At 43.2% G+C, this 26,470-nt stretch overlaps 1 long non-coding RNA gene across 1 annotated transcript; it reads left to right on the forward strand.

Annotated features, from left to right (window-relative positions):
* Positions 1–1,379: 1,379 nt before the first annotated feature.
* Positions 1,380–21,917, forward strand: LOC149860124 (uncharacterized). Its single transcript, XR_016443673.1, has 3 exons — positions 1,380–1,492; positions 14,989–15,058; positions 21,832–21,917. It is a non-coding gene; the product is annotated as an uncharacterized LOC149860124 (long non-coding RNA).
* Positions 21,918–26,470: the final 4,553 nt, after the last annotated feature.

Here is a 26,470-nt window from a genome sequence, read left to right on the forward strand (position 1 = left end):
CAACAGAGGACCCCAGTTGCATAGGCAGTCTATGCAGAGTTCCCTTGGTGACACTTTAGGAGAGACTGCCGCCACTGGGGAGCAGAACCGAATTGTTAGAGGACAAAAATGGCATTTGGTTGAGTAGTCAGAAGCATTTTCTGTGGGGTAAGGACTCTGCTCAACAGTTACACGCTAGTGTCTGGCAGATATTAGCCTCTTGGGGGAGTCCTCCAGCTGGTCCTTTAATAGCATATGGTGAAGAGAGGGGTGTTTGCCGAAGCTAAAGGCAGCTGCAGAGGTGAGCGAACTCTGGTGAGATCTCTCTAACCAAAAAAACCCTTAAATCATTGCACCTGGGTGAGATAAAATAGCCTCGGAGTGGAATCCGGCTGCACTCCCCAAGGACTGAAGACAGGCACGTCAGGACTGTGGACACGGACACCACTGCTGCAGACACCAAACTGTCTGGGGATGATGGAAAGGGAAGGTTGTAGGGGTGCATTTGTCTGCTGGACAGTTGCAGCAGTGGTTGGGGAAACCAAGTTATCGGACTACTTCCAGAACTAGCAAGGGGAGAGTCTTATTTACCATTCATAAAGACAGATCGAGGTGTGCCACTCCTTTTTTTCCCTAATAAGTTTCCTTTTTTTCTCTCATATGCTGTAGAGTGCCTATAGGGTCAAATACTACCCATAGTTTTTAAATGAAGTTTGGGAATAGTTTGAAAGCAAGTTCTAATGCGGTCGTTATTTCTGCAAATAGGAAGGTTTTATTAATGATAGGAGCTGGTTGTCTGCGAGGATCTTTTTCTTAAAGCAGCACTTCAGGGACTGACATGCAAACCTCTTGCTGAGCGATGACATTCATTCCAACAGGGTGGATGGGCCTTGAATTTAAACCAGGGGCATGTAGTGGTTGTGTAAACAGAGGAGCAGACAATCTCACATAATCCCCCCCGCCTGCTTTTAGCAGGTCATACAGTGGCCCCATCAGACCTGGTGATCTTGCACGGCGATGTGGTAGCTTTCATAAAGCAGCGTTATTGCCTGCTGCTGGATTTAGGGTGGATTTAGCACTTCTTTTAAAACTCAAGTTTGAATTCAGGAATATGTTGTTCTTTTATCCCTTTATTCCTCTTTAGCCTCGCTTCTTCCTCCCGCAGAACTACCAGACTCATGTGCCATTATTCTAAACAACTGCATAGAAACTTCCACCTTTTCACAGTAATCGCCTAGGAGTAAAAGTCACTGGGTCAGATTCATTCCTTGTGTCAGGCCACTGAGCCTGTGAGGGTACATCATAAATGAACCTGGCCCCTTGATTTTACTACTATTTTAAAATACATGAGCTGTAATTCTCTCCTTGCAGTGCTGCACGTTACACTGATGTTAGGAGCCAGCATTTCTGTTCGTGGAAGGTGTTGGGTCCTGTTGCCTAAGAGCGAAGCTCCTGGATTTCATTCTCACCTCGACAGTGAACTGATGCATGCCAGTCCCTTAAGCTCTCCATGGTAAGGAACCGCTGCTTTTTGCCTGAAGGTATCATGAGCTTCACTAATGTTAGTAACTGCTATTCGTGCTTGAGTCACTTCTAGCTTTGTCCCGAGAGGTGTTTTACCTGGGAAAACAAAGGGGGCTCAGGGACATGAAGGTTCAGGGAGATGAGTTTCTTTCTTCAGAAGATAGCAAAACTCAGCTACAAACAAAGCCTTTCTATTAGGCAGACCTGGTGTTTTAATACTTTGATAGGTTTCATAGATATTTTTGGGTTGGAAGACACCTCAGTAGATCATTGAGTCCGACCCTTGCCCTGGGTAGGAAAGAGCACCGGGGTCAGACGACCCCAGGTAGGTGCTTATCCAGTCTCCTCTCAGCCCCCAAGGTAGGGGAGAGCACCACCTCCTTTGGAAGCCCAAACTTTGATGTTTGCTATAGTGTTTTTGTGGCTGTGATAGCCCAGGGAATATGCAAGAAGTAAGATTTGTTCGCTAGTATCTTTTATTGGACTGACTAGGGAGTTGGGAGAGGTATTAGGCAAGCTTTGGGGCATAAAATGCCCTTCCTCAAGTCTGGGAATGAAGTAGATACAGTCCCACTTGAATACCATGGAAAACAATGACTTTTGTTTAAGCCCATTATAGAAGTGGAAACAGTCACTTAAAGAAGAAGGCCATACCACTCTGGGGCAAAGGGAAGTTGTTTGAAATCTTTAGAGACCAATAAACAGCATTGAAATCTGTTGCAAAGGTGATGCTCTTCCACGCTCCCTGGTCTTTTGAAAGAAACCCACTGTTGTAATGTGCCTTCATCTTGGCCTTAAGACTAAGTCTCAAAAAACAGCGAAAGTTTTACACGAACATGTTTTCAGGACTCAAGTGGGCAGAACAGGACCACGCTTAGAAGCCTAAGTGCCATGGAAACACCTAATAAGTCAAATAGGATCTAGCCTGGACTACCCCTCTCTCAGAGCTATTCCCAGCTTTTTGTTGCCTCATTGCCATATCCTCACTCAGCCCAAACAGCATATGAATTGCAGGAATAATTATGTTAAAGTAATGGGAAAGTCCCGTCAGTCTCATCAACATCTTTCCCCAGGTCCTAAAGGTTTTACCTTCACAGACTTGAAAGCACATTTCTCTTTGTGTGTCCAGCTCTTTTGTGTAGCCTTGCCTTATAGTGGGCTGAACTATTTTGAAGCAATCCTCTTCTGTATACATTGAATAGGGCTCCGACAGCCACAGCCTTCAAGTGGCTATGAACATCCCACCGCCCAATATCGAAATGGTAGTGCCGTGTGCTTGATGTTGAGCTCAAAATCTCAGGTGTAGCATAAATAATTGCTAGCATGACAAAGCATGAGAGGATATGCCTGCTTCCTATATCCCTCTTTTCCAGTTCTTGGGCAGCCTCCCTCCCTTCCCCAACCCTCCTCCCAAAATATAGCCTTGCAGAATGCAGAGTTGTGTGCCGTGTTGCAAGTCAAAAGACAGAGGTTGCTTTTTCTTAACTTCTACTGGTGTCTCCTGTCCCCTGTTATGTTTTGTCTTGAAGGGAGCAGGATCAGACTTGAACAGCAGAAGGCACAAGAGCAGCCCCATCGCAATTCACATCTTCTTTCCAATAAGGAACAGTTATCACCATGGTTGATACCACTGACAAACAATTCTTTCTTTATAAAAGCTTTCTCCACTGAAAGAGAAGGCACCTAAGAGAAATTGCTCAAGTGAAAACCTCACTACTTTACATTATACATGCATTGGTTATTCTTCCTTTTTTGGTATCTTTCATTAAATTTAAATAGATTTTTAATGGTGGTTTATTGCCTCGGGGCTAAGGAGCGCAAGGCCTCTGTGTTCAAAATCCCACACGATGCTTAACTATTTAGCATTGCATTGTGCTGGGGTCTTGTTGAGTCTCTGGCACCCAGTTTTCCACTGAAATTAATTTAGTATGCTGCAAAGAGTTAATCATCTAAGTTATAAGATGAGAAACAATGGGTGACTGTACCATACAGATAAGGGAGCATAGGAAATAATGACATTTATAATAAGTCAAGTAAATAGTGGTCTCATTTTACTGTTAGCTTTTGACTGAAGACTGTAATGTGCAATACTAGGCAAGTTTATTGCAGTTTCTTCGTAGCTTTTGGATAATCTAAGATGCCGGTTGCAGCAATTAACTCTGAATTCACTAATTCATTTAATGTAGAAATAGTTGGGGATATGAATGTAAGCTGACTCCTTTGACTAGATTGTATCTGGTCTGAGGTTTTATTACTGGACCTGCTGGAAAAACAAACAGTGCTTTCAAAATCACTCGGCATAATGCAGAGAAAACAGAAGAACAGATCTTAGGACACCACCTATCAAAATTGTGAGCTTTCACCTCCTCTCCGCAACACATTCATTTTCGCAAGTGATTTTAAAGATGTATTTTGCATTCATTGTTGAAAGAGACTTTTATTACTCCTGTGAAAAATGGTTTGTTTCTGCAGTTTTCACATTGATCTTTTGTCAGATGAAGTTTTTTTAAATGAAATTGTTTCCTTTACTGTTTCTGACAAACCTAATTTCCTATTAATGAAAGCAAGAGAGTGAACAAAGCCTTGAACAGACTCTGCCATGCTTCAGAGGCCCCTAAATAAGACTGCTTTTTTCCTTTTTTAATTGATCTGTAGAAGTTTGATTATCATATTAAGTGTGAAACATCTTGAGTGTTGAAATTACTGTACTTCCTTAAGAGACCTTACAATAACCATCCCAAAGGCTAGATTTTATTTTTCTCCATTGATACCTTTTTGTGATAACTAAACACATTGCAAAGAACTGCACAAACATTTCTGTACGGGTCACTTTTCTGAGGATTTTACAGCAGAACAGAATAGTAATACTTCTTTTGTACCTTTCATTACAGGGTTAAGGGTCATTTTTTAAACAGAAGTTAGGCCTGGAAATATATCTTTATGTATTTTTGGGTTGTTCTTGTAGATGTCTCTACTTGGGCATCTGTGATGACAATTAGATACTTATCCCAGGAGAACGATCTAGATTGGGTGGGCCAGGTGCCTTGGGTTCTTACACAGTCAGTGGGGAAGGTGGGACACCTCCAAAGAGCAACCTAGCATGGCTTGGCATTGAGCTGGGAAATGGGTGGAGGAAGCCCATGGATAATGGGAACGCTCACCTCTGCTCAGAGGAGTGTCTGATTGAGGGCTCCACATCAGGCACCTCTGGAAGGGGGGCACATAGTGCATACAGAGACTAGCACCAAATCTAGTATAAAGTGCAGTATCTCATGACCCCCTTTACTCTTAGTTATAGACAGTGGTGCCTACCTTTTGCTCAACAGCCTAGTGGTAGGATACCTTTGACGGGAAGTGAGAGATCTGGGTTCTGGGCCTTCCTCAGCCTGAAGAGACTCAAGCTTACATCTCTCATTTCCCAGAAAATTGTCCTGACCACTAGCCTATAGCAGGCAGATGATTGGCTTGAGGACACGCAGTAATGATCTCTTGCTTGAAATGCCTGAAATATATCCTCACTAGTGATCAGAGCATTATCTTTGACAGTCACAGTATCATGGAAAATTAGAGTTGAAGGGGACCTCAGGAGGTCACATCTAGTCCAACCCCCTGCTCAAAGCAGGACCATTCCCAACTAGATCGTCCCAGGCAAGGCTTTGTCTACTGGGGTCTTAAAAAACTCCAAGGGTGGAGACTCCACCAACTCTCTGGGCAACCTGTTCCAGTGCTTTACTACCCTCCTGGTGAGAAGGTTTTTCCTAATATCTAACCTAAAAGTGCCTTGCTTAAGCTTGAGCCCGTTGCTCCTTGTCCTGTCATCTTGCCCCACTGATGACAGTCCAGCTCCATCCTCTCTGGAACCACCCCTCCCTCAGCCTTTCCTCAGAGGTCACATCCCGCAACTCCCAAACCATTTTAGCTACCCTCTGATAGACTCTTTCCAATTTGTTCACATCCTTTCCATAGTGGGGAGTCCCAAACTGAACACAGTACTCTAGATGTGAACTCACCAGCGCTGAATACAGGGGAATAATCACTTGCCATGATCTGCTGGCAGCGGTCCTACCAATGCAGCCCAGGATGCCGTTAGCCTTCTTGGCAACAAGGGCACACTGCTGGCTCATATTCAGTGTATTGTCCACTGAAAACCCAGGTCCTTTGCTGCAGAGCTGCTGCTTAGCCAGTCAGTGCCCAGCCTGTAGAAATGAATGAGATTTTTGCCTCCTAAGTTCATGACTGCACTTGTCCTTGTTGAACCTCGTGAGATTTCTTTTGGCCCAATCCTCCAATTCATCTAGGTCACTCTGAATCCTAGCCCTACCCTCCAGTACATCTACTACTCCCCCCAGCTTGGTGTCATCTGCAGACTTGCTGAGGGTGCACTATGTGCCATCTTCCAGGTCACTGATGAAGACATTGAACAAAACTGGCCCCAGGACTGACCCCCCGGGGCACTTCACTTGATACTGGCTGCCAACTAAACCCCAACCGATTGACCACTACTCTCTGAGCCTGATGATCCACCAAGTTTCTATCCACTTTAAGGTCCATTCATCCAACCCATACTTCCTTAGCTTTCTTGCGAGAATGTTGTGGGAGACCATATCAAGAGCTTTGATGAAGTGAAGGCATATCACATCCTCTGGTCTTCCTGCATCCACAGAGCCAGTCATCACATTGGAGAAGTCAGTCAGGTCAGGCATGATTTGCTCTTGGTGAATCCATGCTGGTCACCTGTGCTTAATCACCTTCTTTTTTTCCAAGTGCTTAGAAATACATTCCTTGAGGATCTGCTCCATGATTTTTCCAGGAACTGAGGTGAAGCTGAGTGGTCTGTCGTTCCCTGGATCCTCCTTCAGTGTCCCAGTGTCTCTCAGCTGGTGTTCAGATCAAAGAATGGAGTTAGCCAGTTGGCAAAGTCTAGAAATTGCCCGTGCTATTTTGCACGTTAACATGGCTAAGACTTTATAAACTTAAAACATCAATTACTGTCTTGGATTAAGCCAAAGGGAACTTCCTCCTAACTAACATTGCTTTTCTTGCCTTAATTAATGATGTTATACATTTTGTAGCAGTAAACACTTGGTCTGCCAGTTACCAAAGTCTGCAATGTAGCTGTTCATTTACTGAAAAAGCAGTCAAGTGATTTGAGCTGAATTCCCAGCTCTGAGCCAGAACTTTCTGTCGGAAAAAAAATCTCATTGCATCTCAGGTCTTTAACTGTAAAACGAAACAATTTAATAGAGGGGTTTCATGTACCTTTAGGATATGCTCAGACACACAGATAGGGATCAGCAGCACTCACATAAGTATTACAGATAATCTCTAATAGATTTCCAGTAAGGGTTTCATGTACTTAGGTACCCTTTGTGTACCTAATACAGGATGCGTTGTGTTAAAGAACCTGTAATTAATGTACATTGATTCAAACAGCTCCGAAGGTACTGCAACGGCATGGCTAATCAATCCAAATGCCTTTATAGACAATAACTCAGTCAATGGGTGACCCAACTGAGCACTAACAATGAGAAATGAGGACTCCCTGCTTTTGTAAACTATTAGCTGTATTATCTAATGTCTGATTATCATTTTTTATTTGCTGACGCATTCCCTAAATACTCATCTACTTATAACAAAATAAGAAACAGTTTCAGCCAAGCAAGCCTTTGCGTATATTAGCAAGATCTCAGAGAGCTGCCGTGTTCATAAAGTTTGAGGTAATTTGTCTTCCGTTTTTAAACTGGCAGTTACATGATCCTACTTAAATTTTCTGTTTTTCAAGTGAATGGAAGGGTTGCACCATGAGCGGCAACACATCAGGAGACCTGGGACTATCACAGAGGGTGGTAGGAATTAATAGTTCCACACACAAAGCATCCTAATTCTGCTTTCACACTGGTATAACTCCATGAAAGTCAATGGAACTCATCTAAGGTGCGAATAAAATAAAGAGAAAAAATAATAAATGCTGACGACACACACACTGACTAGAGTTGGTTAAAAGCTTCCTACCAAATGCCTACACCAACAAAAAAAAATCCATGTTTTAAGCTCTGCGTTTCTTCAGGGACAAGTAGCAGTGGCAATCCCTGTGCCACTCGCTGCTACTTGTCCTGGGCACTCGTGCTGTGTTGCCCCAGGTGGGTTAGGGAAGGCTGGGGCCAGCAAGTGTGCTGGCCCCAGCAGCCTGACTGGGGTCCTGGGGGCCTTCGTGAGCTGCAGGCACAGCGCTCCTGCTGCAGGGAGCCTGGCCGGCAGCTGGAGCTTGGCTCTGGACAGCCAAGCTCTGGTTTGCGGCGGCGCGTGCCGCCACCGCGTGCACCACCCTGTTTTTTTAAGGCCAAGTAGCAGCACGGGGAACACTGCGTGTGCAGCAGGTGTGGTACGTGGTGCTGCAGATGCGTCTGTGGTGCCACATACTGCACATCTGTGCTTGTCTGGACGCACCCCTTGGGGTTTTGCTAATCTCCCTCCAAACGTTTCGGTTTGGGTTTATGCCAAAAGCCCCAAAGCTTTCACAGGGAAAACGTCATTTCCCAAGTACTGTGAGCAATACCACAAATGCATTCAACTGTTTTCAGTGTGGTGTTATATATAGCCAGGCTAAAAGTACTTTGCTGGTAGTGGAGTACCCACTTCTGTACTCTAAATGTAGATGCAGCTCATGTCATACTTCTTTGCAGTGCTATATTAAAACTACCTGACGCAAGCCAGAGGCTTTACCCTAGTAAAAGCACAGATTTGCTGTTCAAGCTGTTGGCAAGGGATCACGTTGCTTTACCCTATTTTACCCATGGTGAGCTAGGGTGCTGTGCTTGTGGTCGTGTACCAGGATTCCCTGCATAGTTGTAGTAATAGGTTAGAGGAGGATTTGCTTGGGACTGTTTGAATAGAGAAGATCCAGCCTCAGGCAAGGGGTTGGACTAGATCAGTGGTGCTTCACCTTTTGGTGCCGCGGCCTAATGAATGGTGTGAGCTGGTCTGCAGGCCAGATCGGGCTCTGTGCTGCCTTAGCTTGACCCTGCACCATCTTCAGCCAGCACCCATGTGCCTAGATCAGGTCCTGGACCACGTCTGTGCACTGATCTAGTGTGCTATCCAGCCCCCATGGCTCTGGAAATGTGGTTACAGGGGAACGGGAATTGCTGCCACTGCTCCCCTGTTGCCAAATTTTCGGATCCTGTGGGGCCCCTGCAGGCCAGGTGGCTTAGCTCTGTGGGCCAACTGTAGCCTATAGGATGGGGGCTGAGCACCCCTCAACTAGATGATCTCAAGAGGTCTTTTCCAGTCCTTCTTTTCTATATTTTGATGATCAATAGCGACAGAGGTTTATAGTATAGATTTGGCATAAGATTAGTGCATAAAGCTGCTAACATTTGTACCCCAACTTTGATGCATGTTCTAGGTCCTCTCTATTCAGCTCCTCCCCCGTTCGATAGGACTCCTTTGAGGGGAAAACCGAGTTCCCAAAACTTTTTCTCCTTTCCAGAACAGACGGGCGCTGTCGTCACTCCATAGCCATAGGAAGAGAGAGATCCAGGACTGTCCCCCACCGCTACAGAAGTGCTGCTTTATATGTTTGCTGTTTTCTATGTGCTTCTATACCTGTACTTCCTTAGCTTGGAAGTTATGGAGTATTTGTACGCCAGGGTTTCAGCAACTGCGCATACACTGGTTATATCGTGTAGTATTCTGCAGGGCCAAGATCCCAGAGAAGCAAAGACGGCTCAGCTGCTAAATGCATCTGGTTGGTTCATAGCAGAGGATTGCAAAAGACAGAGAGAGAAAAAAACCCAAGAGACCAAGAGTTAAACTTCAGCCTGGAGGAGACAAATGCGACACTGCTGGAAAGAAGAGCTCTCCAAAATTGCCAAGATGGAAGAAGAGCTTCTGCCCACCTATTTCTTTGTGGTGGTCTTTAAATGAATTCAGGGCAAACCATAATAATTTGGCTGCAGAACCACTGTCCTGCTGTCATGAAATATTCTCTCAATGCTTTGTTGTTTGGTCAGTCTTATTGATTCCCCAGTCTTCTCCACAGGCCGGGTCTGCAGAAAGCCCATGCTGCCTGGCTGTGGTGTGACCCCTTAAAAACGGGTTTTGACCAAATATGTGTCCACCGCTGGATTTTAAACTGGAGCACAAGCATTCCCTTGATGTCAGGGCAGTGTCCTCATCTCCCCCCGGCTGCCTATCTGAACAAAGTGCATTTTGATTAGTTAAAGAGCATTTCCAATTCCTGGAAAGAAAATCAGGGAGTTTTAGAGATGTACTGAGCACGGGGAGGGGGGAGAGAGAAAGTATTCAGATAAACATCTTTACTTGGCAACTTTACAAGAACAGCCTTAACTTAATTATAGAGCGAGTGGGCCCCAGCAAAAGGGTGAGGTTTCTGAAAGCTGTGAAGGAGTGAGAAATCATAGAAAGGGTAGGCAGGAAAAAGAAAGGTTTGCTTTGTCTCCCTTGCTAATAATTCATTTCAGCGTTAATGAAATATCACACATAATAGCAGCTGGCTGTGTAGTCCACAACTTATCAATAATTGGAGCCGAGGGAGCACTATTTGACAACATGGGATTGCTTGCCTAAGGCCTGATAGTCATTTAAGCAGCCTCCTTAGACTTTGAAGAGCTTCTCCTCTGTTTCTAGCTCACCCAATGGCTTTTGATCAGGAGTGGGATTTGTGGGGGGAAAAACAACTTGATGCCTCTTTTGTAGCAATGGGAAGCCAGCGCATCTCTGAGTCGACTTCTTTCTTACTTTCCAGACGGGAGACAGCTAGAGGCACTGAAGAGACAGATCTCAGTTGTGCGGTATATCTTGTTAACCACGGGCCATAATCAAGAAAAATAATCTCGGCTTTAAATTTAATAACAGTAGCTTCATATATATGACTGCTTGAATCATTTTTACTGTTGTTCTCCATTGCAGGCTTCATTGTCCGTTTTGGCTCAGTCCATGATCATGTTTTAAGCGGGTCTGCAGATCTGCAGCTGATTTTTAGGGCATATTTGTGGTGCCAATTGCTACACTGCAGATATAAGTAATCCCTCCTTTAGCCATGTGCTAATTACCCCAGAAAACTGTTTCATACTTTATTGAAAGAGGAACAAGAAATTAGTTTTATGTCACTTTAAAGAAAAAGTGCATGGGTAGGGGAGGAGTGACTAATTGGCTATTAAATGGGCCAGATTCATCCCTGGCATTAGTCTAGTGGCATTGTGCACCCGCATGAGACATTAGCGTAGAAAGGACCCTCTTAACTTTTGTGATCTAGAAAAGTGGCACGAAGGACTGAGCAAGCCCGAAGAGTTGCTCTGGGATTTTTAGGCAGCTTTAATTACAGAGCATCCTCCTTTTTTATGTCCACTGTGGTTGCTGCAACTTCTGCTTTCCAGCGACCCCGAAACCTTCCTAACGAGTCCTGGTCTCCTTTTGTGCTAGTGACAGTAAAACACACAGTCAGAAATCCTCGACCTCGAAAATAAAGAAGCTGGGGTAAGGAGAGTGAACACAGAAACAAACAAAAGATGACTTTCAGGTCACCCAGGGAAGTATTTCTCCTGCCCCCTCCAACATTTGGATCCACATACATCTCCAGAGCTGTTAGAATAATTGAGAAAGACCTAGCAAAGATTCAGCTCTACCACATGAAAGGGAAAGTGTATTTCATTTTAAATACAATGACAAATAGAGCTTCCAGAAGATTTTTGTCTGAGAAAACATAGTGGTGCTCACTTCTACCTTGGAGGTCTTCAAAAGGAGGCTAGATAATCACCTAGCTGGGGTCATTTGATCCCAGCATTCACAGGGGGTCGGACTTGATCTGCTCAGGTCTTTTCCGACCCTAACAACTATAGGGCTGACTGGCTTGCTTTCTGTTTTCTGCTTTTCAATGGGAAAATTCTGGGGGGGGAAAACAAAAAAAATAAACCTGTTGTTGGTTGGTCCCTCTTTTCACTTCCTAGTCCACAAAAATTGTCAGTATTTGACTTTGCCCCATGTAGGGATGAAAAGAAGTGGTTAGAACAGCAGCATTGGGAATGACCTAGCGTTTCTATTTTCCAAACAGCTCCTGTGGTCAGAATGAGAAAGAGACTTTATATCTATCCCTAATTCCTGTGATGCCCAAGCAACTTAGATTTATTCACAATACCCCATACCTTTGCACGCAAAAGGATTTAGGGTAACTAAATAGCACGGTGCAGTGCTATGCAGGGGTACCTGGCAAGGTTAGATCTCCGAAGCAGCGCGTCTGCATCAGCGTGGTGTTTGACTTTGGCTAATTCCAGCCTGTGTTGGTGCAGCGGCAGGTTGATGCGTTAAGCAAAGCTGGGGGGATCCCCAAAAGGCCAGGTGTTTACACTTCCCTGTCATGCTTATAACCACTGTTGAAAATTAAGATCCCCCTGCTGTTTATTCCAGCATGCTCTCAGGCGCTCTGCCTTGGAAAGCACCGAAACATGACTCCATCTCATCTATTTTACCTAATTGCTAGGCACAGCCGTATGCAAAATGGAAATGAAGAGGTGGGGCTTGTTTTGGGGCAGACATTTTTGCCTGCATGAACATGGTCTAAGAGTAAGAACTACATTTGGGGCAGATGCTGTACTGTAAATCAGTACTGGGCCACTAAAATCAATAGAAATAGGCAGATTTAAATCAGCACTGGAGGGGGAACTACTATGGTTAATGGACCAAAGATATTTGTTTTAATTGCTCTGGCTTGTTGAAAAGGCCTACCTGCAAGCTCTGCCACTGAAAGCTTTTGCCAGTCTAGGAATAGGGCATTTAATTGGTTAGGCTTATAATTGGGGCAGGTGTGGATTGCTATGGCATGGAAGAAGTGGCCAGAAGATGCTGATACACCTTTATGGTGTGAGCGTGACTTACCTACAAGCCATAAAATATCATGTCCTGTACTTAGAGAGATATCTTTATGAGAAACTGCTTGAAAAATAAACCTACAAATTGGATTTGAAGCCCCAAATCCAAGTAAAATAAGAATCCATTATTTATTTCTTGACCCTTCAGATAACCAATGACCATCTGCAAATGTCTGCTGTGAACCTGAATTTGTATTTCTGCCATTGCTCAATCTCCATCCATTCTCCCCATCTAAGGGCAATCAGATGCGTTTCCACTCAGTATTTTGAAAGTCAGTTTTATATCAAATCTTAAGCAAAAAGATCTTTTTTTAAAAAGGGACAACATAACTCCTAGGGCAATGTGTGGGTTGTCAGGCTTTTACTTGTAATTTACTGCAGTGTTGTTAATTATTTTTGTTGCCACATTTACCAGCTTATATTAATTTTCAAATTTGTTTTATAATTACTAAGTGAAGCAACCATTTGCCCGATAATATACAGAACATGGAAAGCTATTTAGCTGAAAACAGTTACAGAAATACTGTATTCCTTTTCTTTTTTTAATTAGGCACAACCTCCCCCACCCCCCAACAAAACAAAAACCCTGTGCAGAACATAAAGCAATTAATTCTGGCTGAGAAACAGAGAGCTGAGATGTTTAATGATTTTGGTAGTTATTCAAGGAGGAAATACATGAAGTTGACAGAGGGGGCTGAAAGTATACAGAGATTAAGTTCATATTAATAGGGAAGATAATTAAAAGGAGCGTAAGGTGGCATTCGAAGCCAGAGGGGGAGAGAGACTGGCAGAAGTTGTGAAAAGATGCTTCGTGTTTTATTGAGCTGTACATTTTTAACACTATGGGCCAGGTTCTCCTTCTGTAGCCTTAAAGGGGGCATGCATTGTCTTTAATTGGGAACACTCCTGGGAAGGGAGAGTCCCCAGAGAGAACAGGGCCAACACGATCGGTTTATACAGCCTTCGGTGGTGGACTCGATGCCTGCGGGGAGAGGAGGCCCAGAGTACATCCTGCTCTGGTTCTGTTCAGCTACTGATCAGGGATGCTGCCAGCTGGTCCATGCTGGAGCAACGCGGAAACTTACCCTCAAGCTCAGCACATGATCAATTCTTTCCTAGAGAACAAAGGCTGACTGACCCCTTGTCTCCCTTCTCACCCCTTCCTTTGGGAAACACACCTGGGAGCGGTAGGTAAATGAGTGGAAATGCATTTGCTCCCAGGACTTTGGATTTTGCAGTTAAAAGGAACGTGATGGATTTTTGTTTCGCCTCACAAGACCCGCAAGTAATAAGACAGCTGCGTCTCAGCCTAACTCATTCCTGTTGCTACTGAAGAATCTCTCCGACTCCTGTGGGTCATGATTATTACTAAAAAGCTCATTAGAGCTGGTAGAAATGTTTTTTTGCAGACAATATTTCAATTTGCTAGAAACTGCTTTCCATGATGCCCGTAGGAAGTAGTAAGCTGATACTAACTAGCTGAACTGATGATGATTTTTATTTGTATTTATATTCAAATGAAGTGTCACGGCTGTTTCAGTTAAAAGAAAGATTGGCGAAATCCTACAAAACATCTTACTGGTTTTAAAGTGGAACATTTTTTACCTATTTTATATTCTGTGCAGGTAGCCGGGAGGGGGAGGCTAGTTTTTATCCAGCCTCTCCAGTGGGCAACGGAATTAGAAATGAGAATAAATAAAAGACAAGAAAAGCTTAAATTTTAAGAAGCTTCATTTTGTTGGCTCATGGAAACGGAAAATCGTAGAAACCTTTGCAACATTTTTTTTCCTGGTTTCCAAAAGTCACTTTTGATTAAAAGAGATTTTGCAGACAATGTTGGCCTGCTCTGCAGATCCACGTTTCAAAGATTTGAAATTTTCAACCCTGCAAATGTGTGATTGAAGCTCTGAATTGGTGGACATAGATAGACATGTGCAAACCCACTCTAGTTTGTAAGGCATTTACAAAGTGCACCATCTCCTCTGAAGTTGTGTGTCGGATAATGGGGGGACTCTATGTATGTTTTTGTCACGCTAGTGCAAACAGTAAGTCACTGTAATGGTAACTGCATCAGGACCGTGTAGCAAGGAAGTGCACAGTTGCCTGTGGGCCTGTACACTACTTGTTTCTCCTCCTCAGATAGATATGTTATGGCCAGATTGGGTGATATAATGGTCCTCTCTCGCCTACTATATTCAATTACCCATGTACTGTGTCCCATAACGGTCAGTCAGCTAGCAGCAATCCCTGCTATCAGCTTACTAAGAATTGGTCTTTTTAGCTCAGTAACAGGACCCCACTATTTTGCTTCTTCCACATTAGAGGTTGGGGGTCAGGAAGTTAAAAGTTAGGTGTTGCAATGCTCAGTGTTGTGGTACCCAAGTCCCTTTTTGGATCGGGCCTTTAACAGGGAGTCTGCATCCACGTTAAATTCATCTCAAGAGAAACTGGATCACCTGTTATAGATTTATGTTCTTTCTTATGAGCAGCGATAGCAGGTGAGGATCTATGTAAGAGTATTAACAGCATCACTTTTATTTATTTTTTCAAGATTGTCAGCCCAGGAATGCTTATTAATGATCTCTGCTGTCATTCACAGCCAACACTCAAGGCCCCCTCCAGAAGGTTTGCTGTGGACTTTGCTTGGTACAGCTCCAGGCCTCAGAAATGTGAGTGATCAGCTTTATAGGAAGCCATGAGCTGTCTCTCAACTATAACCGTAAGTAAGTAGATAACTATTCGCATGCAGAGGTTTCAGCCTTCTCATCCATAATGCTTGCCCATTACAATTTAAGGTAAAGTCTTCAGTATCTGGCTTACAGTAGCAGTACTCTTTATATCCCTTTGTAATCTTCCAGATGGAGGCTTTGAAATAGGACCTCTAATCGCCAACTTTATTTTCCAAAACATTTCACAAATGAGTCCGAGTGAGAAAAATCTTCTGTGGACAGACTCTTTGATTAAATAACCTCAGAACAGACCTAGTTAAAAACTCAGATCATGTTGCTAGCTGCTCAATGGTTCTTTGAGCAGGTCTTTGAGTGTCTTCTTTGTGCGGTTTCAACCCATTGGGCTGGTGAAACCTGGCACCATTTCCTTTTATTTTGTTGCATTAGTGCTAGCCGTAAGAAACAGAGGTGGAGAGTTTCATTCAGTGTGTTCCTTTTCAGGAGCTGCTAGCATCCCTCCTCCTCTCTGCATCATTTATATTCAGGTGGTTGAGAGAGCACCAGTAGAGGTGTAAAGACAAGGCCATGCTTTCTAGTTAACCACTGAGCAGCTAGCAACATGATTTGAGGTTTTAACTAGGTCTGCTAGTTAACTAGGTATGGTGGCCAGGAAGGGGGAACTTGTCCTCACTTGGTCTGATTTAGAGTATCCCAGCAAGGTCTTTGGCCTGGCTCCATTTTCCTCTTAGTTAAAGCATGCTGTCTCCCACCTAGCCCCAGAGGGGAAGCTTTTAGGGCATCTCTGCAGAGCACAGTTGTGCGTAGGGAATGCGCACTCCCTTAGCCTGCTGCTGCAGCCTTGTGCGACCGAGCCCCTCTGGTGAGAGCATCCTCCATGGCTGTGGGTTGAAGAGCTGGGTCCCATTTCGGTTACCTCTTCAGGTTCTAAGGAGGCGAGGTGCAGAAGGGAGACAGCGGCAAAGGAAAGCTGTGGATATTTTTAAATGCTTATAGCTACCATAGCAAAGTCCTTTCTTTGTAGTGTGAGAGCGGTGCACATGGAAGCAGGTAAAACTAACAGGTAATAACTTACTTCCAAAAAAACCACATTATAAAAATCAAGACAAACAGTTCACCAGTCTCTCAAAGTTGGTAAAATAAATGATGTTTGAAAAAGCGACTGAAAATATCCCCTTGTACACATGGTGCTAACTCTCCCATAACTAAATTAATGTATTTGTGCTAATTCATAAGAAAAAGATGTAGCGCATAGAGTGGTGCTCTATACAGAACATCTTTACATCCATTAGCGTTATCATCCAACTTCCGCTGAATGAAAAAGCTTCCAAGGTTGCACATTAATGTGCTAAATAGAAAAGGAAGATTTTGTTCGCTGAATTAGTCAGACATAAAAAGAATACACTGTTAATACCACCCAGGACATTTAGGAGACAACTGCATCAGATGAACGCTGCATCTCAGTCACTCTCCCTCACAAAGTAGTTATGGGCAAATTCTAGACACTCCATGTACATCTGTAAGTGCTGTTGAGATGAAGAAATAAACTCCGGTGCAGCTTGGGCTGGAGCAGTGTCTACATGTGCACCCAGGACCGCAGCACTTTGAGCCAGGGCAGAGCAACCCCAGACTGGCAGGCGGATCTGGAGGTCAGCCCTGGCTTCTGGGTGGTGGCATCGGGCAGCTGAGGGGCTGGCTGGGGCACAGAGTTGCTAAAGTATGGGGCTAGGCAGTGGGCAGTCCCTGCATTTTAGCACCCTCGTGCCTCAGCCAGCCCTGGTCATCATCTACATGTGCATTTCAGCGCACATAATTACTCTCTGGGTTTTCCGACCTGGAAATTTAAATTTCTCCTGACTGACTTCCTACAGAATTGTGCTGGATAATCTTCTTTAAATATTTAATAAAAGCAACCCTTTCAATGTTTTAGCAATCATGAGACTATTAAGCTACACTTGCAGTTAAAACTTTCCAGCTTGTTCATTACCTAAGAAAGTGAGCCAGTGTTAATGGCTAGATGGCAGCTCTCTGCTTATGCAGGAGCAAAGATATTAAGCATGTGTAAACCTGCATGCTGGAGCAAATAAGAAGATATCAGCATGGGCCAAGCAATAAATGGCATAAAACAGTATTGGAGGAAAAGGTCACTGAAAAAGTTATTAACAGCTATGAATCATTAGCACCTTCTTCACATTGCATGGGTTGGAAAGAAAGTGCCTCTTCTGTTGTTGGACCCTTTTTGATGCTTTAATACCAAAACTCAGTTGGTCATTTGGGCTGTGTTAAAAAATTCCTAACAAGAGCCTCTATTGATTGAAGAGAGTAGGGACAGCAGAACTATTTTGTCTCTCCCATCATGGAGCAGTCCATTAACCCAACAAAGACAGGGCCTAAATTTTCAGCGGAAGGCTTCTGCTTTTTCTGCAACATAATAGGGTGCTTGGTGCTTATCTGAGAGCCACAATGGGTGCATTTGTTTACAAATAGCCTAAACATGGACAAAACAATTCAGATATATTACATAGATTTTTTTTTTGTCCTGATTTAAGTCACTATGGATGAAGTTGGCTTACTGGGACACGTTCCACCCACGAATGAATAAATGCTTGGAGTGCTACATTTAGATCCGGCCAGTATCCCTTGAAAAACAAACAGCAGAAATAAATGAGGTTTCAAAGATAATCTAAGGGAGTAATTAATGACATAGAAAGACTAAAGAGATTGGGATAGATTTAAAAGGAGATGTATAAGAAGGACTATAAAGAAAGGGTATAAAATGAATCGAATACTTAGCTTGGCCACGCTTAATTACGTGTTGTACAATAAAGGATGAGAGCCATTTCTTGAAGTTGAAAGTGATTACATTTATTACCAACAAAAGAAAATACTGGTTCACGTCACACAAAAATAACTGATGAAACTCATTGCCACAAGATTTCACTGAGGTTAAAAACCGATAAATATGGCTTTAATGTACTAAGTTCTCGTGAATAGTGAGGCTTTCCACATCAGATAAGCATGAGTAATTTTACAAGGGGCCTAAATCTCTGTATTTCAGAGACTGAATGAGTTTCTGAGTGAATAGTAATAGGAAACTTCCTTCTCTTTGGCCCTGTATTCCATAATTAGCTGTTAAATATTTGTACATCTTTTCCAGCATCAGGATCTGGCCAGTATCAGCAACAGTTCAATATAAATCCTCTGTTTAATTTTCTCTGCTGATTCCTATAATCTCCTGTATTGTACATCACCCACAGCTCAGACCTGTACGCCAGTTTAACATCCGTCATAACCCCCCATTAGTAGAAGTGAAATCTCTTTAGTGTTGAATACGGGCCAGTGGATAGCAGGGTGTGTATGTGGGAAGTATTAGGCCTTGTTAGTACCAAGGGCAAAGTTATGAGTTGAAGGTGGCAAAAGTATCCTGGAAAAAGTTGTTCCTGAAATGACACCTACAGTGATTGAATGCCTGAGCTAGTTTGGGATATGTAATGGGCTAACTGGTTGCTGGGCCTGGGTATTTTTCCAGCAGAATATAGGTATCTTTTGAAAATACGGCCTTTGTTAAAATGCATAGGAGTCTTTAAATGTTATGTTTCACTACAAAGGAAATTCATGACCAATCTGAATTCTCTCTTATCCTTTTACCCTTCCAGTTTTAAACTAGAAATCAGTACTGTATAAAGTGCTTACAAGGGAATTATTTCAGACACCATTACTTGCTAGGGCTGAACTGGGCAATTAACAAAAATGAGATAACCTCACCCCAGTTGCAACATTGGTTTCTACAGCAGTGTAAAGGCATTAAAAGAGTGGATGTTAATTAGATGTGCTAATAAATCAAATTCTTTGAGAGCAGTTCACTTGGGGCAATGTTTAAGACTATGTAGATTTTTTTTTCACTTGCTATAATAGCACTGATGAATAATTGACACCATTTTCCTTCCACTTCTTACAGCCTTCTCTTTTCTTTGATACCCATCCACTTTGGCGAGGCAGTAGAAGGTTAGATATCTATTTTTAATGCGCTCATATTTCATCTCGGTAAATGAGAGGTTTTAAATTAAAAATACATATTCGTTTCTTTCCTGTTTTTGGCCCTGATTCAGCAAATCATGCCTATTCAGTAGCCTCACTGATTGTAACAGTATTTAAGCAGGCACTTAAAGGTAAGCATGAGCTTGAGGTATATTTAAGAATACAGAAACAGGACTTGGCGGAAGCAACTGACAATGAAAAAGGGGGAAAAAATGTACCAATCCACTAGGCTGCTCTGCCTAGGAAGTGATGTACCTATGGAGATACAACTTGGACAGCTCTCATTCACTCGTAGAGGGCTGTCAGTGCTGATCAATCTGCACAATTGAGGCCTTTCCTACTATAAGCATGCTATACCGATGAGAGCTAGTATCATCTCCATTTCATAGACGGGGAAAATTAAGGGCTATGGAAATTGTCCAAAATCATGCAGCAAAGCCAGAGCAGTCAAGAGAGAGAGCATATGTACGCCTTGACTTCCAGCTTGTTACCGTAACTGTTTTTATATCACTTTGCCATCCTGGAACATGCTGCAAATGTTAGGCATGAAAACAGACTGATAAAACAGGGAAAATAAAAAAAGATTTCTTCATTTGGTATTTATTATGGGATGAAGCAAGCCACATGTTTAAAGGGAAACATAAATCCCGATGTTGCTTTTCTTAAGCGGATTTAAAATGGAATAGTGTAAAAGCAGCTGTCCGTATGGTGTTTCAGCTCAGTCAGAGAAGAAAATATTGTATCTGTCAGGAACAGATCTGCTTTTGAGAGTGTTATCTTCCCTGTTTTGCATGAGTTTCAGGGTACTTCAGACAGGTCTGTATAGGCACTTGCACTTTTGCTTATCTGAATGAACTTCTGGAGAGTACCAAATACCTGTATACACTGTAAGGAACCAGTATCTCTAAATTTTTTATATTCTCCTTCAAGCCATGCTCTAGTTTTAAAAATATAAAATGATGTGACCAGCAGTTTTTTTCCATTACACCTTGACCTAGTGGTACAAAAATGTACTTGCCAGAAAATGTGCACATCTGTTTGTGACTGTATTTTATCAAGTAGGAATTGCTCTCTAGGCTGATGGGGGAAAAAAATCTTTACCCCAATATTTCCAGTGTGTTTGCAAAACAAAAGATGACAGATGAAATATCTTTTATTTTAAATATTTTATTTTACGACGACACGAGATGAGCTTAGAAAAGAAGAAACGAATACCCTTAGAATAGTTTACGTGCAACAGTTATGTCTTTAAGTATCATCTTAACTGTAGGGTTAATTCAGCTTGGGGGATGACACTGTGTGGGGATCACACCAAAGTCCATATTTCTGAAAAATGTGAATCCAGGGTGTCATGGTTGTTCATAAGAGACATGGATTATTTTCCCTCTGTTAATCCTCAAGGTGTATGTGTGTAGGAATACAGGTGATGATGATGGCTAAGAAAGACATTTTGGGACACAAACACAAGTAGATGGGAATTTAGTCACAAGTTTAGCTGGGCCGGTATCTAACGAGCACTGTTTGCTTGTTTGGCACCTTACAGGATAGACTAGTACCCTGCCCCTGGGTTGCCTATCTGACAAGTACAGTGTAAGACTGCAGGGGGTTGAGCTGGGGACACCTAGGGCTACAAATCTGTGTACAAACCTGCAAGATGTTAAGACTCTCTGTTCGAACTGGATATAGCAAAAGCACGCTCTGCCCGGTGTATTCAATAGCATAACAAGGGGTGGGCAACCAGAGAATGAGTCCTGGGTACTGATTTAAGGAGGTAGCCAGAATGGACTTAAAGGGGACACTGGGCTGCTGAATCTTCTGGTGTCCCTTGTCATTGGCACCAAAAACGGTGGCATTTGGATGTCGTGGAGATCAGAGTCAGCCCTAGGCTTCGGCCATAGGGAGCGGGAGCAGGACTCACTCACAGCCAGTGGAGCCCCACGTCTCTTGTCAGCCTCTCATCTCCTTCGTGGTGGCAGTAGGTAGGTAAAGCGGGTGAGCAGTGGCAGCAGAGGACTGTGAGAGGGTCCTTGCACCTGGCGTTGGTTGCATTCACTTCTTGGCTGCACTGACACCTCCCCCCTCAGCGAGAGCGTCTCCCCAGGAGTGGTCAGCAGCCATATCGATCTAGAGGAAAAAGCAATCAGGGCTTGTAGCGCAAGATTTTTGCAAAAGAAATTCTTTAATTGCAAGCTTTCAGGCACAAATACCTTTCATCAGGCATCGGAGAAAAGTTTCATTTCCACCCAGGAGACCTTTTACAAGCTTTTCTCCATTGCCTGATGAAGGGTGTTTGTGCCCGAAAGCTTGCAGTTAACTCCTTTTTTTTTTGCAAAAATCTTGTTGGTCTTATAATAGAGATTGTATCTACTGTGAGCCCTGATTGCTTTCCCCAGGAGTGGGGAAAAGACATGAGGCAGACAAGATGGCTGGGGCTACTGTGTACCGATAGCCTGAGAACTACTGGGTTGCACTATCCAGAGTGCAAACCCTATCAGCTAGGCCTCTGAGTGTGTTAGGTGGGAAGCTTGTCCTTAGTTTCTACATCTCATGCAATGGTGGATAAATCTGGGACACTGATTCCTAAATTAGATGCGCCACCTTGTTTTCTGTACCTGTAAAGCACTTTGCACAGTTACACCACTGCTTTAAATAACAACATCCTGAACATCCCCGGATTAATGTACAAATTTTATTATTTATTATTTTATTATTTGCAGGAACATTGGAGGTACAAAATGAAAGATTGTATTGGGTCTTATCTGAAAAACATCTGGAACAGATGAGGAAAGCATCAGGCTTGGATCACCCGGGGAGATGAGACATGCATCGAGTACAAGGTACAAAAATGGAAGTTAAAGATAGAAGACTCTGCCCAGGAACAGTTCTTATTACCAATGGAAAAATATGTCCAATCAAGGCTTATGCGTATGTGACGTACAGCTAGCTCCCAGTGAAATACAAATGATTCAAGCTGAGTGAGTTAGAAACTTAAAAATACATACACAGGAAACACTTAAAAAGCAATTTTTCTAGGCAGCACATTGGATCAAATGTGAGATTAAATAAAACTCTGTGTTTCTTTTAAGCTCCAAGAAAAGGGGTCAGTCTGACCTCCTGCTTTTTGAAAGTAGTCAGCTTCTTAGTAATTGCACGCACAGAAAATTTACTGTTGTTCACTTGCCTTTGCTCTCCTACTTCTGCTCATCTGATGGGAACATATGTAACAGAGTCCCTGCTTCTTCATTACAAAGATTAGAGGAACTTTAATATTCCCTCTCCAGGTAAGACTAGCCGGTCCCATTTTTACAGTATTTGAATCTCAGTGATATATCCTTTATTCACCGATGAACTCTGTAGGGATTCAGTGCAGGTAGCTATGAAATGGAGACCTTATATGTCTGACCTTAGAAAAGTGTTGAGTGCCATGAGAGGGTTCAATAAGGTTTGAGAAGGACTATTTTTACTGTGAGGAAATAAAGCTGATTTTTTTTTTGTCAAAAAATGTAGATGTGAGATTTTTGGTGGCATGTACAGATTTGCATGAAGCTGGCATTGCAGGAAGGCTGGAGTGGGGCTTTCGAGACCAAATGCAAGAGAGGGGCACTACAGAATAACTAATATGTTTGTACCAGGGATGCTCAGGGGAATTGAACACAGGTTCAGGTCACACCTTAGGCGAGTGCCTTAATTATCAGGCTATTAGCATTTGGGGAGACTGGCATCTTTCTCCCAATTTTGTCAAATCTTTGGGATGAAACTAAGGCCAGCATTTGGAACAAGAGCAGTCAAGAAATCTCAGAGCCTAGAGCAGTGGTTCCCAACCACGGGTCGTGACCCAAATGAGGGTCACGGGGGCAAAGCCGGTAGCGCCGCACACAAAGGACTGCTGGAAGCTCCCCACCCCCAGGCCACCACTGCCGCCGCCCTCCACTCCCAGCAGCGGGTCATGGCAAAAAAAGGTTGGGGACCACTGGCTAGTGGGATGAGAAGATTAGAGGGATGAGAAAATTGGTTGCTACCCACCGCTATCGGAGGCTCCCTGCTGTGGTACTTAGTATTTAAAGAAAGGAACAGTAGAAAGGAAAGTCTGGAAAGTTGATGTAGGTTGAAGCTCCCTGCTGTTCATAGAGCGGGTGGTCAGTTAAATGCAGACAGGTGTGGACAGCTGAAATATTTACATTGGGCTAATTAGCATAAAACCAGTGTGAACGAGGAACCGACAGACGATGTAAATCTCTCAGCCAGGGTAACTTCAAACCAACCTGGTTAAGAATGACTCTTGAAAGAATTCAGGGTAAAATCCCACCACTTCGGTTTAAGTTTCTTCTGTTTGCATCCATCCTGTTATCGATGAGCTGCTCCCCTGGGATGATTTAGTTGGGTGAAGAAAAGACTGAGGAGGATTTAATAACAGAGCTCTCTCACTCCGAGTGTAGCTGAGCACTGGAAGAGGTTGTGGGATCTTTGCTCTTGTGGGATCTCCATCTTTGGAAGTTCTTAAAAACAGATTAGACGAACATTGAGCTGGGGTGGTTTGGGATGCTCCTGCCTGGAGCAAGTGGCTGGACTAGTTGACCTTATGAGGTCTCTCCCAGCCCTACTTTTCTATGAGTCTCTACCTCGCATATGCATCTATGATCCTATCGCATCCAACTGTGGGAAGCGACGTCTTAGATACAATTTACATATCCTTCTAGTGAGAGCGATTTAGGTATTTTAGTCATTTGAAATTGTCTAAGCATGTCGTCTTCATTTGCAGAGTTTCCGAGCGTGGTACACTGAGCCCATATCCAGTGTGTAGGCAGGGCATTTTGGTCAATCCAACTGTGCCATCCCTTGCTAAATTTTCCAGGATCTGGTTAGAATATATGAGGCTGTAGCTAAATACTAAATCCAGGGATTTTAATTTTTACTGATTTTTCTCTATAGGTTTATAGTCAAGGCTTACAAGCATTTCGTTCTCCAACAAATCTTTGAAAGCTTTGCATAACAGTGTTATGAAACTAGCAACTACACGACTCTATGTATTGCTAATCCAAAGTAACAAATTAGCTCTAGCAAAAGTGAAAGGTAAACATAATATTTTTTATGCCAAGGGAAATTAATTTTTTTAAAGAAAGCTTTCTTTCCTGTTTTAGCTATTTATTTTTCATTTAATTCTTCCCTTAATTAGAAAAAACAAACTAAAAAGCCCACTCTCACTCGCATAAAGGGATTTCTTTTTTTTTACGTTCCAATATCTCCATCTCTGTAATGTATCTTAGAACGATTTCCTTTGCTTTTAACACTTGTAGCCCAAGACACGTTTAAATGCGCTTCCCTTTAAGAGAGCTGTTTCTTTCCTTTTGTATTTCTCACAAACTCAGTGATGGCAGTCCCGAGGGCTCTCGAGCTCCTCCGTTTTGTATCTAAGAAGTCACGAAAGTCACTCCCTGCAAATCTCACTGTAGGGTTCTGTATTTGTCTCTTCACAAGTCCAGGTCAAATGTGGGAGGTTTGTGTTTCGAATATTTGACAAGCGTACCGATTTCGTCAGAGTTGTGAGAGAGCTCCCATTTCTGGGGTGATATGACCCCGGCCCCCATTCCTGCCCGGGGTGGGGGGTCGGACCTGATGGTCTGTTTAGGTCCCTTCTGACCCTAAGTACTATAATACTAGGATCTGTAGATCACTATCAGCAAATGAAGACTCTGCAGGATAAATTAGTCCCATCTCATTTCTTTCTAGCAATACTTCCACCTGCATAACAACTTCTGAGCGCTTTAAAGCAGGCTTGCAGACCAATTAGAGAGCTCATTATTACCATTATGGGACTGTATTTATCATGCACTTCTAAAATGCAGCAGGAAACACCTGGAGCAAAGGATGTGAGCTGCTGTCTAGTGAAGGAGCAGACCAGTGAAAATGCATTCAGGTTTTTTTGGGTAAAAATGCAACATGGAGGTGCTAAGTAACTCGCCCACCGTCACCTGGAGAGCAGGGAAAATAACCCAGGTGTCCTGAATTCTGTTCTTCTGTATTAATACAAGAGCGCCTCTATTCCAGTTCCAGTCTCTCTGGGCCTTGCAGGTGTTGATCTAATTTTCTTGATTGTGTTTTGATTAGGTTTGAAATATGTTTATGCCCACTCTACCATGAGTTGCTTGTTCGGATGAAGGCTCAGCGGGAGCGCCCGTGTGTCTGTTCGTGTTCACGGTGAAGGTTGCACTCTGTTCTGACGAGGGTGGCGTTTGATGTATAATTCTGTTGTAGTCCTCTGGCAGTGGGCTTTATTCCCACTGCTGCTCTTTGCTCTGTGAATGTATGTTTGCCTTGACTGCAAGGAGAAATATTGTTTGTTCATCCTTTCCTCTCTTTCATCTTTGTCACAAGTGCCCCATAATTATTTAGATACTCCAGTGCCAGAGCCCCGGTAGATACCCTTTCATGTAGAATACAGATTGAAGGGAGCGTTGTATGTTTTTACCTAAAAGTAAAGAGTTTGAAGCCTGACTGAACGGAGTTAATGCAATGGATAGGCAAAGGGAAAGACAGAGGAAAATGCAACTGAAAAACACTGCAAAATGCTTTCAGAAGCACGGAGCTGGATCATGTCATACCACGCGGTCTGTGCACTGGTAACAATAAGACTCGAACACAGGGCCGCTGTGGCCAGACAAGGAGCTCTCTCGTCTCGCCAGCTGAGCCTCCCAGCTGAGGGTAAAACAGCAGCTCTTGGTGGTGTTCAGAATAGGCGATTACAATGTCAGTGCTGTTGAGTTAGGTTGCTCCTGTGTCACTGACTTGCGTATGGCTTGTGCCTCTTGCCTGGTGCTTTCCATCATTCTCCATATTGAGTTTGCTTAACTGAAGTCCAGGAAATACAATGTTGGAAACACAAGTAAAAAAAAAAAAAAAAAAAGCCCTGTCAATGAGATTCTCAAGTCAAAGAAACCGGATAAGCTTTGAATCAGGATGTTTCTTCCAGCTGAACAGCGGGATGCCTTGCGATCCATCCATCACTACTGTTGGGAGATATCTGCCCTCTGGCAGCCACTACTTGGCTGTTGAGGAAGATAGTGTTGTTCAGCCCTTCTCTTCTTTTTAACTAATAGTGCATGGCACACTGCAGGGTGGACTCTGCCCTGCCACATCAACAAGAGAACCTTACCGACGTTTCTACTGCTTCCATAAAGACATGATCATTAATTGCGAAGTGTGGGCAACATTATAGGTACACTAGAGGAAAAGCCAGTGAATCACTGAGCATAAGTGCCTGTTTAAAATGAATGACAAGACTCATAGCTATCTGTTTTGCTTTGCCTGTTTAACATGATTCAAGCTAATGCTGAACTCATTTGGAGCAAACTGACCAAC

This window comes from Crocodylus siamensis, chromosome 7 (assembly GCF_052110815.1).
Source record: "Crocodylus siamensis isolate JL-2025a chromosome 7, ASM5211081v1, whole genome shotgun sequence".
Classification (NCBI taxonomy): Eukaryota; Metazoa; Chordata; order Crocodylia; family Crocodylidae; genus Crocodylus; species Crocodylus siamensis.